Source organism: Zalophus californianus, chromosome 7 (genome assembly GCF_009762305.2).
Source record: "Zalophus californianus isolate mZalCal1 chromosome 7, mZalCal1.pri.v2, whole genome shotgun sequence".
NCBI classification, from domain to species: Eukaryota; Metazoa; Chordata; class Mammalia; order Carnivora; family Otariidae; genus Zalophus; species Zalophus californianus.
In genome coordinates, this window is record NC_045601.1 from 105,744,012 (window position 1) to 105,762,312 (window position 18,301).

The 18,301-nt window shown below is 36.0% G+C and overlaps 1 protein-coding gene and 1 pseudogene across 1 annotated transcript in view; both read left to right on the plus strand.

Annotated features, from left to right (window-relative positions):
- The window catches only part of SUPT3H (SPT3 homolog, SAGA and STAGA complex component), a 556,588-nt gene that overhangs the window by 223,940 nt on the left and 314,347 nt on the right, over nucleotides 1-18,301 (plus strand). The gene's annotated exons all lie outside the window — the stretch shown is intronic.
- Nucleotides 6,591-10,792, plus strand: LOC113926435 (annotated as a pseudogene).

An 18,301-nucleotide genomic window follows, 5' to 3' on the forward strand; every position in this document is an offset into this window, starting at 1 on the left:
AGCTAATTTTTTAAGGGGCATGTAGCATGATAGCATAATTATTGGCCACGGAATCTGTTCTATTGGGCATTTTGTGACATGCTGTTTTCTTTTTTGTTTGTTTTTATTTTTATTTTTTATTTATTTTTTTTACCCAGAGTTTTATGTGGGTCATGCTGAGCAATTACAAATACATTGTTTACTCTAAGATAGAAGTGTTTGGCGTTACTCTTATTGTATTTGATGGTCAGATGATTATTTGCTGTAGTATGTATTTCAGAAATGAAAATTGCCAATTTCTAGGCCGAATGGCCTATGATGCATATATAAAGGAACTTTTTTCTTCTTCAGCAGAATGCCTCATACTAGGGTCTAGCGCCGTTGCCCTAACACATGGGGTTCATTTCCTTAACACAGTCACCCTGAAATCTCAGTCTTGCCCCTTAGTCTTTTGGTTTTTCCTTACTTTGCTTTTATTCATTATAAAACAGCTTTCTCATTCACTTGTTTATATATGAGAAAACTTACGGTTCAACCTACATACCATAGGAAGTTCCAACTTAGTCAAGATTCTTATCACCCCAGTAAGTTTAGTTTCCACTCGTTTCACACTTATTTTAGTGTGCTATCCTTCTCAGACCTGCCTGCCTTCTTTCTAAGATAGTCAGGGTTACACTCTCGAAACTGCAGATCAGAAATTGCCTTCATATATTCAGCATCCTCATACAGGCATTTTGGCTTAAATTATCCTTAATCCCGATGACGGTTTTGTAAACTTTCTTTTTTATTTTTCCATTGTTTCGTCATTCCTTCAGAGGTCATCCTCCAATCTTTTTTCTTTTTTTTAATAATGGCTTCACACATACAGGAAGATGAGTTTGCACAATATAAGCTGTCAAGTAGTCACATACCTAAGATGAAATTTTGCTTGTGGTGAAAAGGTCGTCTTCACAGTTCTCATAACTTTGGAGGTCAGTTGTCACTTTGCAAATGGCAAGGTGGGAATGTGCCCAAATGCAGAAAAGAAGAACTTAAAAATCATTTTTACTGTGAGCTCATTATGATGATGTCCATGCAAGACATTGTTTCTAACAATTCCTGAATCATACCTATATATAATGGATGTAAGGTAAATCTTTGAATGAATGAATGATACAGATATCAAACTACCTGTCATTTGTAACCAAGAAGGCAACACACAAGGTGTTCACCTTGAGGATTCTTCTTCATCTGCAATTAGCTCAAAGTTAGGAAAGAAGCTGCTTCCTCAGGTTAGACTCCATCTCTCTCAGGATTTTGAGTAGGCTGTAATTCTGCTGCCGCTTGTGTCTTTACATGGCTTGCATCCCAGAAGGGACAGATTGTCAACAACATAATTATTCTGATGTAAATATAGCTATTTCAGTGATGTAAGCATTGATGATTAAGAATTTTAAAACTAATTTAGGTCTTTTGCTTTTAGACATGCTATTGAATTACTAACCATAGATCTTTTGACACATTTTGAACCAAATTATGCTGAAAAACACAGCAGTTCCCTCAACTTTTAAGCCATTTAATGGTAAACTTCAGCTTAAAGCCTTTACTTTAAAAATAAATTGAGGTAAAGTTCCTAAGGCCAGATGTGCCCAAAAATGTTAAAAGAAAAGGTTTATCTTTTTGAAAATATTTTATTTGTTTATTTGAGATGGAGAGAGAGAGAGAGAGAGCACAGAAGCAGGGGGAGCAGCAGAGGGAGAGGGAGAAGCAGGCTTCCCGCTGAGCAGGGAGCCTGATGCGGGGCTCGATCCCAGGACCCTGGGATCATGACCTGAGCCGAAGGCAAGATGCTTAACTGACAGAGCCACCCAGGCGCCCCAAAGAAAAGGTTTAAGTGAAAACATTAGACATGTGTCTAAAAACAGATCTTGGCAAGAGCAAAATGATTTGCTTTACAGTGATCACATTTGTGATTATTTGAGACAACTTTTTTCTTTTAAAATCCTGTGTAGCTCAATTAAATTTAAGTGAGTTCTTGATAAAGCTAATAAACATAATCTATAATCTTTTATGTATCCCTTTCCATTACTCATGTATTTATACATAACGTTTACCCTAATTTGATTTCTAAGTATGGTTTTGCACTTCTCTCTGTTTTGTGTTTGGGCAGAGAGGATATCACACAGAGATCTCTCATATAATACAATACGACTAGCAAACCTGGTTATGAGGTTAATTGACTTATGTTTATTTAAAACTAATTTCTTAGAACTAGAGGAGGGATGGATAACACATTAGGTATCATTTTCAAACATGTTACAGATAAAGTGATCATTTTTACAGAATGAATGCCAGGACATAATTGACAAGTACAAATGTACATAGAGAAAGAGGGATATCTTGCCACTAAAATGTATTACCATGGTGAATTTGTCTCCAGCAATGCGAAGTAAAACCTCACATTTAATTTTTCTATAAATAAGTAACCAAAAATTACTTCTCATCCCAGAAAATGGTTTTGTTCAGGAAGTAGGATTTGTTTCACAAACTGCACACAATGCTTTCATCCAATTGACTATACTAAATTTCATCTTCACTATCAACTGAAGACCATCAGCTCCTACAGTCCTATTTGAACTTCCATTCTCTTGTCTTACTGTAAAGTAGCACTTTGACTAGAAGGGAAATTTTCCTCTTTGGAGTTTCCTAGAGACAGTCATAGTAAAAGGGATGGGTATTGAAATCTTAGAGAAATAAACCGTCAAGGTTTCCAGATCCCTCCTTCTTTGCAGACCCACCATTTTTTTCTCCCCACCTCCATGCCTAAAATAAATCAATTTAAGTTTTACATAGTGGGCTTTCATGTAAGATTTTAAGGACAAAATTACAGCTGCTTAAACAAAGAAAAGAATACTAGTGTTAAATCACTGGGCTGGATAATCTTTAAAGTCTCTTTTTTCTCCCTTCTTCACTGTTTCTCAAAATAGAAAGTCTGCTTTCCTGAGATGCTTCTAAATATGAAGATGTGTAAGTGAATTTTTCTAGAAATTTAAATTATATGACAGATACACTTTTCCATATTTTGTCAACAAAGAACAAATAGATGAACTATATAAAGGATTTTTATGTTTATAAGTAATTGTATGAGTACATTTTGTATGGTGGAGGGTGATTCATGGAAATAATGGTTAGACAGGGTGGGGTTGTAGAAAAATCCCCATCTTACATTAGTAAGAAAAAACTAAACCTAATGGGGTGAGTGAACTTTTAAAATCTGTTTTAATTATGGAACTATTGACTTGGCAACTCAAACAATATAGTACTTTGTGAGTGTTGAGCAATAACTTTTGACCTGTCTTTAGTAACACAAATATGCACAGTCATTTTCCATTTAATATTTAATAATATAGTTTCTCTGTAGGTTTAGTCACCGGTTTTTTTTTTCATTGTCTCATTATTCATTTTACTTTACTATTGAAAGTTATTTAATGAACATGAGAAATATAGCCTAATGTCTGATGTCCTTACTAAGTGACTAATTCCTATTTTTTCATTAATGTTTCTGTTAAGAGCTAACGGCTACTGGGGGTGCAGTAGTGAACAAGAGGAAATTTCTGTCTTCATGAAGCTTACATTCTAATGGCAGAGGCAGACAGGAAACAAGTACATACACGATATGTCTGATAGTGGTAAGTCCTAGGATGAAAAGTAAAGTAGGTTTAGGGGACACAGTGTAATGGAAGCTGATATTTTCAATACGGTGGCCAAGGAAAGCCAATCCGACAGGTGATGCTTGAGCAGAGATTTGAGTCAAATTATGCCAGTATCTGGGAAAAGAATTTCCCATCTGAGAGAATAGTGAATGTTAAAACCTTTAGTTGGGAACATACTAGGTGTGTTCAAGGAAGAGTGCAAAGACTGTTTGTTAAGGATACAGTGAATATGGTAGTTAAGGTCAAAGAAGCCAGACCTTGCAGGCTGTGGTCAGAAGTTAGGATTTTATTTAAATATATGTATATATGTTAATTGGAGGACTTTGATAAAGAGAGGGACATGATTAGATTTAAAGGGCTTACTGTAGCTGCTGTATAGAGGAAGGACATTCCATGAGACAAAGGGTGTAAGATTTGAGCAGAAAGATCAGCATGGAGGCTACTGTAATAGCTTGCTAGGGATGATGGCAACTTGGATTAGGACAGTAGCAGTTGGAGATGTGCAAAGTGATCAAATTGTAGAAATATTTTGAAGGTAGTTGGCAAGATTTTCTAATAGACCAGATGTGGAACAAAAGAAAAAGAAAGGAATCAGAGTTGATTCTAAGGCCTTTGGGCTAAAGAATTGGGTGAATGAATATATATAGTCACACTAGTTCACGTAAAAGAGAACTGGAAGTTGAAGATGTTCAAAAAACACATTGTGTGCAAATAGTTGGGGATGAGTACATACATAAAGTTGCGAGACCCTATAACTTATTGGCTCTGAAATGAGCAAACTTGGATATCACTCCACAACTGAGCTCTGCTATTAATGAAAGCATTTGTTGCTCAAAAATAATCATGCTTTGCAAAAATACACAACGAAAACATAGGACTTATGGGAAAATGATATTCGGCATAATACTCAAAAACTTGTTAGTAACATATTTTTTTAAAAGATCATAAATGTTAAGTGGTTAACAAATAAATACTGCAATATATTTGGTACTTTAGATTTCAAAATATATTATTCCCTGGTGGAAGTGGCTATGGAAAGCGTTGCAAGATTATGAGTTTCTGTGGAGTGATGCAAGGAGGCTTACTGAAATCTGAAGGAAAATTGTAACACCAGATGTGAATGGGTGTGAGTCACACCTCACACAGTGAACCGAGGTAGCTGGTAGATGTTTGTTTTGAAGTGTGTGCTTTTCATGTATTCCTAGTTCAGCTGGGTGCAGTTTTTTGCATTCACCTTGTTTCTTGTGGAGGAAATCTCTCATAAATGAGCAAATGTGAAATTTTAGTTATACCATTATTCCCTAATTTATCGATTGCACTGGAATAAATTTACATTTTCAAAAGAAGTTGTACAGCAGAACTAACATCTAGTGACTTTGGGCACATTACTTATCCTCTTGGAGCCTTGATTACCTCATATGTAAAATAGGGTTAATAGTATTCGCCTTCTAGGGCTTGAGGGAGGGTGAAGTGAATGTAGGCATGCTTGTTGGGAAGAGAATATTTGTTAAAAATTGAAGACTTTCCTATAACCTCTCTGCTCTGCGGGAAGCCCGCTTCTCCTCTCCCACTCCCCCTGCTTGTGTTCCTTCTCTTGCTGTGTCTCTCTTTGTCAAATAAATAAGTAAAATCTTTAAAAATAAATAAATAAATTGAATAAAGAAAATCTGGCCCAATTAAGGTGTCAGTCATTGATGCAAGTTAATCAAGGCTATTTTTAGTTCACCCAGTCTTGAAGCTCTCAAGGCAAACCCTCTTTTATACTGCTCATTAGGCACTGTATTATTGCTCCCCATCCTGTACATCCCAACTGTTCAGCCAGCTATTAGAGGTGAGTAAAGGAAACAGTCAACAAAACAAAGAGGCAACCCACAGAATGGGAGAAGATATTTGCAAATGACACTACAGACAAAGCACTGATTTCCAAGATCTATAAAGAACTTCTCAAACTCAACACCCAAAAAACAAATAAGTCAAAAAATGGGCAGAAGACATGAATAGACACTTCTCCAAAGAAGACATACAAATGGCTAACAGACACATGAAAAAATGTTCATCATCATTAGCCATCAGGGAAATTCAAATCAACACCACACTGAGATACCACCTTACACCAGTTAGAATGGCAAAAATTGACAAGGCAAGAAACAGCAAATGTTGGAGAGGTTGTGGAAGGGGAACCCTCTTTGGAAAACAGTGTGGACGTGCCTCAAAAAATTAAAAATAGAGCTACCCTATGACCCAGCAATTGCACTACTGGGTATTTACCCCAAGGACACAGATGTAGTGAAAAGGAGGGCCATATGCACCCCAATGTTCATTGCAGCAATGTCCGCAATAGCCAAACTGTGGAAAGAGCTGAGATGCCCTTCGACAAATGAATGGCTAAAGAAGATGTGGTCCATATGGTCCATATTGTATATTCCATATACAATGGAATATTAGCCGTCAGAAAGGATGAATACCCAACTTTTACATCAACATGGTTGGGACTGGAGGAGATTGTGCTAAGTGAAATAAGTCAAGCAGAGAAAGTCAATTATATGGTTTCACTTATTTGTGGAACATAAGGAACAGCATGGAGGACACTAGGAGAAGGAAGGGAAAAATGAAGTGGGGGGGAATCGGAGTGGGAGACATGAACCATGAGAGACTATGGACTCTGAGAAGCAAACTGAGGATTTTGGGGGTGGGATGGGGGGATGGGGGGATGGGTTAGCCCAGTGATGAGTATTAAGGAGGGCACGTACTGCATGGAGCACTGGGTGTTATACAAAAACAATGAATTGTGGATCACTACATCAAAAACTAATGATGTAGAGCCCAGGGTGGACCTGCGACGAGCAGAGGAAGCAGCTCAAAGGGGCTGTCCCAGACATTCGGGAGGACTAGGCTAAGAACTGGAGGTGTCGTGAAAACCACCACTCAACCTAAACCAAAATGGGAAAGGAAAAGACTCATATCAACATCGTCATCATTGGACACATAGATTTGGGTAAGTCTACCACTACTGGTCATCTGATCTATAAATGTAGGGGGATTGACAAAAGAACTATCAAAAAATTTGAGAAGGAGGCTGCTGAGATGGGAAAGGGCTCCTTCAAGTATGCCTGGGTCTTGGATAAACTGAAAGCTGAACGTGAACGTAGTATCATCATATCTCCCTGTGGGAATTTGAGACCAGCAAGTATTATGTGACCATCATTGATGCAGGACGCAGAGACTTTATCAAAAACATGATTACAGGCACATCTCAGGCTGACTGTGCTGTCCTGATTGTTGCTGCTGGTGTTGGTGAATTTGAAGCCGGTTTCTCCAAGAATGGGCAGACCTGTGAGCATGCCCTTCTGGCTTACACACTGGGTGTAAAACAACTAATTGTTGGTGTTAACAAGATGGATTCCACTGAGCCACCCTACAGCCAGAAGAGATACAAGGAAATCATTAGAGAAATCAGCACCTACATTAAGAAAATCGGCTACAACCCTGACACAGTAGCATTTGTGCCAGTTTCTGGTCGGAATGGTGACAACATGCTGGAGCCAAGTGCTAACATGCCTTGGTTCAAGGGATGGAAAGTCACCCATAAAGATGGGAATGCCAGTGGAACCACAGGAATCACATCCTGCCACCAACTTGTCCAACTGACAAGCCTTGCGTCTGCCTCTCCAGGACGTCTACAAAACTGATGGTATTGGTACTGTCTCTGTGGGCCAAGTGGAGACTGGTGTTCTTAAACCTGACATGGTGGTCACCTTTACTCCAGTCAGTGTTACAACTGAAGTAAAGTCTGTTGAAATGCACCATGAAGCTTTGAGTGAGGTCCTTCCTGGGGACAAGGTGGGCTTCAATGTCAAGAACGTATCTGTCAAAGATATTCGTCGTGGCAGTGTGGCTGGTGACAGCAAAAATGACCCACCCATGGAAGCAGCTGGCCTCACGGCTCAGGTGATTATCCTGAACCATCCAGGCCAAATCAGTGCTGGATATGCACCTGTGCTGGATTGTCACACAGCTCACATTGCTTGCAAGTTTGTTGAACTGAAGGAGAAGATAGATCGTTGTTCTGGAAAAAAGCTGGAAAATGGTCCCAAGTTCTTGAAATCTGGTGATGCTGCCATTGTTGATATGGTTCCTTGGCAAGCCTGTGGGTGTTGAGAGCTTCTCTGACTCTCCTCCTCTGGGCCGTTTTGCTGTTCGTGACATGAGTCAGACGGTTGCTGTGGGCATCATCAAAGCAGTGGACAAGAAGGCCATTGGAGCTGGCAAGGTCACCTAGTCTGCCCAGAAAGCTCAGGGGGGCTAAATGAATATTATCCCCAATACCTGCCACCGCAGTCTTTTTTTTTTTTTTTTTTTTTTGACAGAGACAGCGAGAGAGGGAACACATGCAGGGGGAGTGGGAGAGGGAGAAGCCGGCCTCCAGCAGAGCAGGGAGCCCGATGCGGGGCTCGATCCCAGGACCCTGGGATCATGACCTGAGCCGAAGGCAGACGCTTAACGACTGAGCCACCCAGGCGCCCCCTTGGCACCACAGTCTTAATCAGTGGTGGAAGAACCGTCTCAGAACTGTTTGTGTCAATTGGCCATTTAAGTTTAATAGTAAAAGACTGGTTAATGATAACAATGCATCATAGAACCTTCAGAAGGAAAGGAGAATGTTTTGTGGACATTTGCTTTGTTGTGTGTGTGTGTGGCAGTTTTAAGTTACTAGTTTTTAAAATCAGTACTTTTTCATGGAAACAACTTGACCAAAATCTGTCACAGAATTTTGAGACCCATTAAAACAAAAGTTTAATGAGAAAAAAAAAACAACTAATGATGTATTGTATGGTGACTAACATAACATAATAAAATAAAATAAAATAAAATAATAAAGTTGAGTAAGAAACAAGAAAAAAATACTTTTTAGACAGAATACGACTCCATATTGTTTCACCAAAATTCTTAATACACAATAATTGGTAAATGTAAAAGAAGTTACTTTATAAAGTTAGAAAAATTTTGATTTGTATTTTTATTGCTAATTACTTACATGTTATTTCCCCAAATAATGTTTTAAATCATTAAATTTTACCTTTGATCTTTAGTTTATAATAATAATTATATAATAAAAATAGGGGCCTTCATCTTGATTGGATATGGATTTAAAAACAATCTGGTCAAAAACGGGAAGACATTTAACCAGCATTGGGTTTAAATGCTGTGGGTAGTGAGTTTTTTTCTTCTAAAATTTCAGAAGATGGTAATGATGCCCAGATATATCAATCATTAGGTGGAGTGTTACTCTCTGACACTAGAGTTGAACTTAATGTTGCAGTAAAAATACACCTGACAATATTTTTTACTTAGTTGTTAATGCTGCTTTATTGAAGTATATTTTGCATAGTGTAAAAGTCACTATTTTAAGTGTTTAGTCCTTTTTTACATAAATTTATGGGTATATATATCCATCACTATAGTTCAGTTTTAGCCATTTCCCATCCCCCCCAAACTTATTTTATCTTGTTTGCAGCCTGATTCCCAGGCTTATTGATCTCCTTTCTATCTCTGTAATTTTGCCTTTTCTTGATATTTCATGTAATTGAATCACATTCATGGAGTATTTTCCATGTGGCTGCTTTCATATAGCATGAATTTGAGGTTGATTCACATTGTAGCATGGATCAGTATTTCCTTCATTTTCATTACTAAAGAGTATTCCCCTGTATGGACATACCACATTTTTCCCCATTTACTAACTGATGCACATTTGGATTATGTTTACTTTTAAGAACAGTGCTGATATGAGCATATGCATACAGTTCTTTGAGTAGACATATGTCTTCTACTCTCCTGGATGGATTCCTTGGAGGGGAATGCTGGGTTGTATGGTAAGATCATGTTTAAATTCTTAAGAAAATGTCAAACTGTTTTTCTAAAGTGGTTGTATTGTTTTATATTCACACCAGCAATATATAAGGATTCCATTTTTTCCACATCCTTACCAACACTTGTCATTGTCTGTCTTTTTGATTATGGCTATGCTAGTAGGTATAAAGTGATATCTCCTTTTGGGTTTGTTTTGGATTTCTTTAATGACTAACTATATTGAACATCATTTCATTATCTTATTGTCCATTAATATATCTTCTTTGGAGAAATGTCTATTCAGATCCTGTGCCCATTTATTAATTGGATTGTTCATCATCTTACTCAGTTTTAAGAATACATCTTTATGTATTCTGAACTCAAGTCCATCAGATATATATTTGTAGATATTTCCCATCTGTGAATTGTCTTTTCATTTCCTTAAAATTGTCTTTTGAAGTGCAAACATTTTCCATTTTAATCAAGTCTAATTTATCCATTTTGTCTTTTATTGCTGGTGTCCTGTGAGTTGAATGTTTAATATTCGCACACTTAATGTAAGTATAGTAGTTATCGTGGGATTTACACCTTCTATTTTGCAGTTTGTTCTCTGTCTCATGTCTTTATTTCTTGCTCCATGCCTCCTTACTGTCTCCCTTCTGTGAAATATTTTTTAGTTCACCATTTTAGCTTCTTTGTTCATTTTGTAGACTATTTTTTAAAAATATTTTTTGTGGTGGTTCCAGGAACTGCAATATGCATCTTTACTTATTACCATTTATTTCAGAAATACTACCTTAATTCTAGTAAAATATAGAAACTTTATTCTAATACACAGACATACCTCATTTTATTGCACTTTGTGCTTTATACATAATGCATTTTTAACAAATTGACGGTTTGTGGCCACAGGTCTATCAGGGCCATTTTTTCCAACGTTTGCTCCCTTCATATCTCTGTGTCACATTTTGGCAATTCTCACAATATTTCAAACTTTTTCATTATTATTATATTTGTTATGATGATCTGTGATCAGTGATGACTCATTGAAAGCTCAGATGGTTAGCGTTTTTTAGCAATAAAATATTTTTAAATTAAGGTACTGACATTTTTTAAGACATAATACTATTGCACACCTACTAGACTACAGTATGGTGTAAACATAACTTTTATATGTACTGGGAAGCTAAAATATTCATTTAACTAACTTTATTGCGATATTCACTTAATTACAGTGGGCTGAAACTGAACCCACAATATCTCTGAGGTAAGTTTGTGTATCCTTTTTTCTCCCCTCCTTTGTTCTCTTGTCATATAAATTATATTGCTATAAACTTAGTGCACAGTGTTATAATTATTACTTTTTCATAATCTTATGTCTTTTAAAGAAGAGAAGAAATGAGAGCTTGTATATTTGTAGGATCTTTTGTATTTACCCACATATTTGTCATTTTTAGCACTCTTTTGCTAGATTTGAGTTACTGTCTTATGTCACTTCCCATCTTTTTTCTTCCTGTTAAATAAAATTATATCATTAAATATATTACAGTCCTTATATGTTAATATAATTATATTCTTTATAATGTATAAGTTAAAATTAAAATATATTTTTATTGAGCTATAATTAACACATAACATTGTATATGCTTAAGGCATACAATGTGTTGGTTTAATACATTTGTATATTAGAATATGATTACCACTGCAGCATTAACTAATGGAATATGATTGCCACTGTAGCGTTAACTAATGCCTTTATCACTTCACACTATTACTATTTCTTTTTTGTGGTTAGAACAATTAAAATCTAGTTTCTTAGCAGCTTTGAAGTCTATGATACAGTATTGTTGCCTACAATCACTATGCTGTGCATTTAATCTCTAGGACGTACCTTATCTACTAGTGACAAGTTTGTATTATTAAACATCTCCCCAGTTCCCATTCCCCCAAGTCCCTGGTAACCACCATTCTGCTGTTTTCACAAGTTTGGCTTTTATAGATTCCACATATTAATAGTACCATCTAGTATTTGTCTTTATGTGTCTGACTTACCTCAGCATAATGCCTTGGAGGTTCATCCATGTTGTCGCAAATGACAGAATTTCCTTCCTTCCTTATTGCTGAATAATATTCCATTGTATATATGTACCACATCTTTTTTATTCATCCATTGATGGACACTTAGTTTTTGTCCGTATCTTTGGCTATTATGAATAATGTTGCAATAAACATGGGAGTGCAGACATCTCTTCGAGACCCTGTTTTCATTTCCTTTGGTTGTATGCCTAGAAGTGGAATGGCTGGTAGTTCTATTTTTAATTTTTTGAGGAATCTGTCCACTGTTTCCCATAGTGCTGCACCAGTTTACATTCCCACCAACAGTGTACTTATGGGTTTTCTATTCTTCACACCCTCACCAACACTTCTCTTGTGTTCTTGTTAATAGTCATTACAACAGGTGTGAGGTGATACCTCATTATGCTTCTGATTTGCATTTCCTTAAGGATTACTGATATTGAGCATCTTTTTGTATGCCTGTTGGCCATTCAGATGTCCTCTTCTGAAAAATATCTATTTAGTTCCTTTGCCCATTTTTTTAATCAGATTGTTTTTATGTTATTGAGTTGTATGAGTTCTTTATATGTTTTGGATATTAACCCTTTATCTGTTTGCAAATATCTTCTCTCCTTCCATAGGTTGCCTTTTCATTGTGTTGATTGTTTCTTTTGTTGTGCAGAAGCTTTTGAATTTGACGTAGGCCCACTTGGTCATGTCACTTTCCTTTCAATCTGAAAGATTTGCTTTAGTATTTCTTATAAGGTAAGTCTGCTAGCAACATCTTCTCTCAATCTTTGTTTATCTGGGCATGTCTTTATGAAAAATGGTGTTGCTGGATATAGATTTCTTGATTGGCAATTTTTTTCCTTTAGCACTTTGAACATGGTATTCCATTGCTTCTTGCCTTTTTTTTTTTTTAATGTAAAGTTATCTTTTAGTGTTATTGTGATTCTCTATATGGCACCAGTCATTTTTCTTCTGGCAGTTTTATAATTTTCTCTTTTTGGGGGGCATATAACATGTCTAGGTATGAATGTCTTTGAGTTTATTCTACTTGGGGTTTGTAGAGATTGGATGTGTTGATTAATGTTGCTTTTTGTTTTTAAATCAAATTTGGTTTTCAGCCATAATTACTTTAAATATTGTCTTCTTCTTTCCCCTCATTTTTTCTGGGACTCTGTTTACACTTATATTGGTGTACTTGATATTATATGAGGTTCTGTTGATTTATTTTATTGTCATTGTTTTTCTTTTTTAGAATGGATAGTAGATTTAAGTTCAAATTTACTGATTCTGTATTTTGACAGGTCAGATTTGCTATTGAACCACTCTAGTGAATCATTCATTTCAGTTATTGTAGTTTTCAACTTCAGAATTTTGATTGTTTTTTAATAATATTTCTTTATGATATTCCATTCAGTAGATCATTGATGTCATGCTTGAATTCTCTGAACGTGGTGGAACATGTATATAATTAATTTATAATTGGTGCTTTGTAGTCTTTATCTGTTAAATCCCACATAAAAGGACATTCAGAAGTTGTTTCAATTGACCTCTCTTTTCCCGAGTCAGTAGGTTACACTTTTGTGTTTCTTTATGTCTCATAATTTCTTTATGTTGAACACTGGATGTTTTAGATAATATTTTATAGCAATTCTAGATTCTAATATTTTTTCCCCTGAGGGTTGTTGTTGTGGTTCTTTTTGTGTGGTTAGTAATTATTTAGACTAAACACCAAACTGTGTGGCCCCTGATGTCTCTGTTTAGTGTCTTCTGATTTGTTTCTTTAACCATCTTTATTTTTAAACCTCGCCTATTAGGTGTTTTCCTCTGTTTTCTGCTTAGCTTCATCTTTAATCAGTTATTGGTCAGAGATTATGCTCAAATAGTTGGAACCAGTATGGCTTCCTCTCTCTGGTTATAGATCTGTGCTGATTTAGGAAGGATATTCAGTGTTTAGGCTATTTTAAGTTTTTCCTGGCTCTTATTTTCCACTGTGCTCTGTTCTATCTCCTCTGTGTGTTAGCTCAGGTTCTGTTTTCTAAGAATGTATGAGTGGCTTGCACCATTCCAGTCTCTGCTACACATAAATCAACCTCAGTCAGTGCAGGATCTTTGGCGATCTCACCTGGCCCCGTGTGGCTGTCTCACCTCCCAGAATTACCTATTAAGTTTCTCACTTGCCTGCCAGGCTGTTGCTTGCCTGAAAAAGACCCAATACTTCAAACAGATGGAAACAGTGTCTTCCCCTTCTTCCATGTGCCACTAAGATCACCATTTTAACTGACAACACTTTAAATCAAGTGACCCCCTCTTTGACAGCAGCAGCTAAACTTGCAGTTATCACATTATGCCTTGCCCTAATTGAACTGCTGCACATGCAGAGCTGGGGTTCATGAGAAGCCCCAGGAAAAATCGTCACCAACTGATGCCGTTCTTACTCCAAGTTCAGTGGTTTTTATTAATAACCGTTTGTCATTTTGTTGTAAGCCTCGGGTTGATTTTCTGAGGGCTGAAATGGTTGTTTTTGACAGTTGTGTTAAGCTTTATGGTGTTTTGGGGAATGGGGAGGGACTTGTTGCCCTCCTATCATGCAGGAGTGAATCTGCATTTATGTTTAAGTATGTGGTGCTGTTTATTTTCCAAACTAAAATGGTTCAAATATGACAGATCATCAGTAATTCACGTTTTCATGGTTATCTTCTCTCCTTGTCTGAAATTCTGTATTTGAGGGGGAAAAAATCCCACTGTGGAAGAAAATGACTCCCTTAATTCATATTTCAAAACACTTTTTGAGGTTAGGACTGCAGGAGACTAAATATGTGGGTTGAATATCTGAACAAGTGGTATATAGGGTATTAGCAAGAAAAAAAGCACTTTGTGTCAAATCATTCATTGTTCAATTTCATAACTTTGATATTGCCTGCTCAAGATAAGCCTGTCCTAACCAGGCTGAGCATTTAAGTAGAATTGGGCTGAAAGTAAGCAGATGAAGATTAGAACTGTTAAGTATATGTGTTTATGTTCACTCTCAAGAGATTACTCTTCTCTCTCACTCCTTTATTATCCATGGGATGTGATGTTTGTACTGGTCAAGAGCCCCTCGGGATGTGGAGTTAGACAGACATAGATTCTAACACCACCTTTGTGTTCCTGTATAAGTTACATGACTAGTGTAAGTCTCAGTTTTCCTTTTGTAAAGAGATAAGAGTAGTATCATTTTTGTGTTTTGAACTATATCATTTCTATTATTGTTAGGGTTCTATTAATGTCTAGACCAACACTTCTCTAAGCAGCAGTGTTGAATCGTTTTTGCAAAGTAGATTTCTGTAAGAATAGAATCATGTGTCTGTTGGCCATTTGTATGTCTTCTTTGCAAAAATGTCTATTCAGGTCTTCTGCCTATTTTTTTTTTTTTTTTTTTGGTGTTGAGTTGACAAGTTCTTTTTATATTTTGGATATTAACCCCTTATCAGATATACCATTCATTAATATCTGCTCTCATTCATAGGTTGCCTTTTTGTTTTGTTGATGATTTCCTTTGTTGTGCAAAACCTTTTTGTTTTGATGTAGTCCCACTAGTTTATTTTTGCTCTTGTTTCCGTTGCCACAAGAGATCTATCTAGAAAAATGTTCAGTATCAGAGAAATTACTGCCTGTGTTCTCTTTTAGGATTGTTACAGTTTTAGGTCTCATATTTCGGCCTTTAATCCATTTTGAGCTTATTTTTGTGTGTGGTGTTAGACAGTGATCCAGTTTCATTCTTTTGCATGTAGTGTTCCCAGCACCATTTATTGAAGAGGCAATCTTTTTCCCATTGTATATTTTTGCCTTCTTTGTCATAGGTTAATTGGCCATATAAGCATGTGTTTATTTCTGGGCTCTCTCTTCCGTCCTATTGATCTGTGTCTGTTTTTGCACTAGTACCATACTGTTTTGTTTACTACAGCTTTGTGGTATATCTTGAAATCTGGGATTGTGATACCTCCAGCTTTGTTTTACTTTCTCAACACACACATAAAAAGATGGCTCAACCTCAATAATCAGGGAAATGCAAATCAACACCTCAATGAGATATCACCTTACTCCTGTCAGAGTGGCTTGTATGAAAAAGACAAGAAATTACAAGTGTTTGCGAGGATATGGAGAAAGAGGAATCCTCATGAACTATTGGCAGGAGTGTAAATTGGTGCAACCACTATGGAACCCAGTATGGAGGTTTCTCAAAGAATTAAAAATAGAAATACCATATGATCCAGTAATTCTACCACTGGATATTTATCCAAAAAAAACTTTTGAGAAGCTATATTGCAGCCCTCTGTTTATTGCAACATTATTTACAGTAGCCAAGATATGGAAACAACCCAAGTGCCTATCAGTAGATATGAGTGGATAAGAAGATGTGATACATATGTATACACACACACATATACATACATATACCACATACATACATACAAACATACATAAAGTGGAATATTACTCAGCCATAAAAAGAATGAGATCTTGCCATTTGCAATGTGGATGGACCTGGAGGGCAATATATTAAGTGAAGTAAGTCAGACTCGAAAAGACAAATACTGTATTTCACTTATATGTGGAATTAAAAAAAAAACAAATGAATAAACAAAGAAATGCAGAATCACTTCCATAAATACAGAGAACAAACTGATGGTTGCCAGAGAGGAGGGAAATGAGGGGGTAGGCAAAATGGGTGAAGGGGAATGGGAAATCAGGTCTCCAATCATGGAATAAATAAGTCATGGAAATAAAAGGCACAGCATAAGGAATATAGTCAGTAATATTACAGTAGTGTTGTATGGTGACAGTTGGTAGCTCTGCTTGTGGTGAGCATAGCACATTGTTGAATCAGTGTTTTGTACACCTGAAACTAATGTAACATGGTGTGTCAACTCTACTCACATAAACCAAGTTTTAAAAAACTAATCAATGATCATTTAAATCAGCTTGCAGTAATATATAATAATAAAATAAGGCATGTAATCATTTGAAAAATAAAATTACTTCCTATATTTACTTTTATGAATCCGGGTGGACTCTTTTACATACCACCTGAAAATTTATTTTTATGAATTCAGAGGGGTCATTTTCCATTGGGTTGTTCTAAAGCATAGCATACTGGTGTTTTTGGATTTTTTCCCCCCATGAACAATCACTTAATAAAAAATAAATGCTGATCTGCTAAATCTTTTATAGAATTATTAGTAAAAATTGCAATCAAAACTTAACACACTGTATTTCAGATAATTTAATATGTAAGATGATTGGTTTCAGGAAAGGTCCAGTAGTCAAAGAGAAATATAAGAAATGAAAAAAGAGATCTCTTTTTCTATGCTATCCTGTCATTCATTTCCTTGGCTGGGTTTTGGACTAGACTATCAGGTATTATGTAAAACATATAAAGTAGGTGAAATCTGTGACATTGTTATGCTTTTGTTTCAGTGTAATAGATTCAGACATGGAGACATTTGAAGTCTTATTTTGCAACAATCTTCAGTGGGAAAATGGAATTGAAAAAAGCTTTACTATTGTCTTTCAGTCTGTGTATCAAAGTTAATGAGAGGTTTGCAAACAATCTAAAGAGGCAAAACTTCCTACCTCTCAGTTTGGACTGCTTCCATAGAATATAGAGATCCAATTTTAGAGGATATTTGGAATTGCCAGTATCTGGGGTGGAAAATAAAGACAACATTGTTCCCACCATCCTAAAATGTCTGGTCACATAATTACAATGAAATAATACTTAACTAAAGCTATAATTTACTTGTTCTTCTCTATTTCACATTGGTTCTTGGGAATAATATTTATTCTGTATGTTTAGCTAGACTGAAGTAGTTGAAAAGTGAAGAGTTAAGAAGAATACTAGATTTTGTTCTTTTACCCATAATTTTACATTGACATTATCTTCCAACAATCTGAAGATATTTTTATATATGATGTAAGATTGGGGGCTAACATTTGTATCCCAAATTGCTCTTCAGTTTATTAGTATCAATAATGGAATAGTCCATTCTTTCCTCATTGATTTGAAAACACATGTATTATTTGTATATATAAATGATGATGTTGCTGTATTCTATTTCATTTGTTTGTTTATTCATTGAGCAAATTGGTCTTGAATACCTACTGTGTAGCTGGCATTATCTTACAAAGTAGGAATACCTTAGTAGTTGAAACGGCCACTAAATAAATGTTTTACATGTAAAATTGCTAGTATTATAAGTACCACAAAGGAGAGGTTTTTAATTCTGTGAAAACTTACTACAAAATATTTATCTTTTCTTGAATGTACTTTTTTGAGTATAGCGTAAGATAGTGCTCTCCTTGTTGTTCTATTGCAAAGTTTCTTAGCTAATTTCACACCTTTTCTTTTCCAGATTAGTTTAAACATTTTTATTAGTTCCTGTTGAATTTGTATTGAATTTTTGGGTTAACTTTCTGACAGTCAGCATCTTTGTAATAATAATGCTTTGTATCAAAAAGTATATGTTTCTCATTTCTTATATTTTCTTCTATTCTTTAAAATATTTCTTCTATTCTTTAAAATTTTTATTGTGGGGCGCCTGGGTGGCTCAGTTGGTTAAGCGACTGCCTTCGGCTGAGGTCATGATCCTGGAGTCCTGGGATCGAGTCCCACATCAGGCTCCTGGCTCAGCGGGGAGCCTGCTTCTCCCTCTGACCTTCTCCCCTCTCATGCTGTT